The sequence below is a fragment of the Schistocerca serialis genome, chromosome 8, assembly GCF_023864345.2.
Source record: "Schistocerca serialis cubense isolate TAMUIC-IGC-003099 chromosome 8, iqSchSeri2.2, whole genome shotgun sequence".
Taxonomy (NCBI): domain Eukaryota; kingdom Metazoa; phylum Arthropoda; class Insecta; order Orthoptera; family Acrididae; genus Schistocerca; species Schistocerca serialis.
In genome coordinates, this window is record NC_064645.1 from 349035232 (window position 1) to 349037731 (window position 2500).

Consider the following 2500-nt stretch of genomic DNA (forward strand, 5'->3'; position numbering starts at 1 on the left):
TCGTGTCCGGTTGCCTTTCCACTCGCCGCGGGGTGGGGCCGTTCCGGTGTGCGGTGGGCCGCACTTCTCCCCTAGTAGGACGTCGCGACCCGCTGGGTGCCGGCCTACGGCCCGGGTGCGCAGCCTGTCCTTCCGCGGGCCTCGGTTCGCGTCTGTTGGGCAGAGCCCCGGTGTCCTGGCTGGCTGCCCGGCGGTATATCTGGAGGAGTCGATTCGCCCCTTTGGGCGCTCGGGCTCCCGGCAAGCGCGCGCGGTTCTTCCCGGATGACGGACCTACCTGGCCCGGCCCCGGACCCGCGCCGCTGTTGGCTCGGGATGCTCTCGGGCGGAATAATCGCTCCCGTCAGCGGCGCTTCAGCTTTGGACAATTTCACGACCCGTCTTGAAACACGGACCAAGGAGTCTAACATGTGCGCGAGTCATTGGGCTGTACGAAACCTAAAGGCGTAATGAAAGTGAAGGTCTCGCCTTGCGCGGGCCGAGGGAGGATGGGGCTTCCCCGCCCTTCACGGGGCGGCGGCCTCCGCACTCCCGGGGCGTCTCGTCCTCATTGCGAGGTGAGGCGCACCTAGAGCGTACACGTTGGGACCCGAAAGATGGTGAACTATGCCTGGCCAGGACGAAGTCAGGGGAAACCCTGATGGAGGTCCGTAGCGATTCTGACGTGCAAATCGATCGTCGGAGCTGGGTATAGGGGCGAAAGACTAATCGAACCATCTAGTAGCTGGTTCCCTCCGAAGTTTCCCTCAGGATAGCTGGTGCTCGTACGAGTCTCATCCGGTAAAGCGAATGATTAGAGGCCTTGGGGCCGAAACGACCTCAACCTATTCTCAAACTTTAAATGGGTGAGATCTCCGGCTTGCTTGATATGCTGAAGCCGCGAGCAAACGACTCGGATCGGAGTGCCAAGTGGGCCACTTTTGGTAAGCAGAACTGGCGCTGTGGGATGAACCAAACGCCGAGTTAAGGCGCCCGAATCGACGCTCATGGGAAACCATGAAAGGCGTTGGTTGCTTAAGACAGCAGGACGGTGGCCATGGAAGTCGGAATCCGCTAAGGAGTGTGTAACAACTCACCTGCCGAAGCAACTAGCCCTGAAAATGGATGGCGCTGAAGCGTCGTGCCTATACTCGGCCGTCAGTCTGGCAGTCATGGCCGGTCCTTGCGGCCGGCCGCGAAGCCCTGACGAGTAGGAGGGTCGCGGCGGTGGGCGCAGAAGGGTCTGGGCGTGAGCCTGCCTGGAGCCGCCGTCGGTGCAGATCTTGGTGGTAGTAGCAAATACTCCAGCGAGGCCCTGGAGGGCTGACGCGGAGAAGGGTTTCGTGTGAACAGCCGTTGCACACGAGTCAGTCGATCCTAAGCCCTAGGAGAAATCCGATGTTGATGGGGGCCGTCATAGCATGATGCACTTTGTGCTGGCCCCCGTTGGGCGAAAGGGAATCCGGTTCCTATTCCGGAACCCGGCAGCGGAACCGATACAAGTCGGGCCCCTCTTTTAGAGATGCTCGTCGGGGTAACCCAAAAGGACCCGGAGACGCCGTCGGGAGATCGGGGAAGAGTTTTCTTTTCTGCATGAGCGTTCGAGTTCCCTGGAATCCTCTAGCAGGGAGATAGGGTTTGGAACGCGAAGAGCACCGCAGTTGCGGCGGTGTCCCGATCTTCCCCTCGGACCTTGAAAATCCGGGAGAGGGCCACGTGGAGGTGTCGCGCCGGTTCGTACCCATATCCGCAGCAGGTCTCCAAGGTGAAGAGCCTCTAGTCGATAGAATAATGTAGGTAAGGGAAGTCGGCAAATTGGATCCGTAACTTCGGGACAAGGATTGGCTCTGAGGATCGGGGCGTGTCGGGCTTGGTCGGGAAGTGGGTCAGCGCTAACGTGCCGGGCCTGGGCGAGGTGAGTGCCGTAGGGGTGCCGGTAAGTGCGGGCGTTTAGCGCGGGCGTGGTCTGCTCTCGCCGTTGGTCGGCCTCGTGCTGGCCGGCGGTGCAGGATGCGCGCGCCTGCGCGGCGTTCGCGCCCCGGTGCTTCAACCTGCGTGCAGGATCCGAGCTCGGTCCCGTGCCTTGGCCTCCCACGGATCTTCCTTGCTGCGAGGCCGCGTCCGCCTTAGCGTGCTCCTCCGGGGGCGCGCGGGTGCGCGGATTCTCTTCGGCCGCCATTCAACGATCAACTCAGAACTGGCACGGACTGGGGGAATCCGACTGTCTAATTAAAACAAAGCATTGCGATGGCCCTAGCGGGTGTTGACGCAATGTGATTTCTGCCCAGTGCTCTGAATGTCAACGTTGAAGAAATTCAAGCAAGGCGCGGGTAAACGGCGGGAGTAACTATGACTCCCTGCTGACTTTCGTCCGATCACAGTGTGCTCGGTGCTGACCAGAGCCTTTCACAAGGTTCTGGTTGGCCGCCTGATGCGCTACTGTGTGTTGGACGGTCGCCAGCGGGCTTTCATCCCTCAGGATGGGATGCTTCATAACACCTTTCTTCTCGATCTGGCGATG

General features: G+C 60.8%; 1 pseudogene; it reads left to right on the forward strand.

The window, feature by feature from the left end:
• The window catches only part of LOC126417797 (large subunit ribosomal RNA), a 6346-nt pseudogene that overhangs the window by 544 nt on the left and 3302 nt on the right, over positions 1-2500 (forward strand).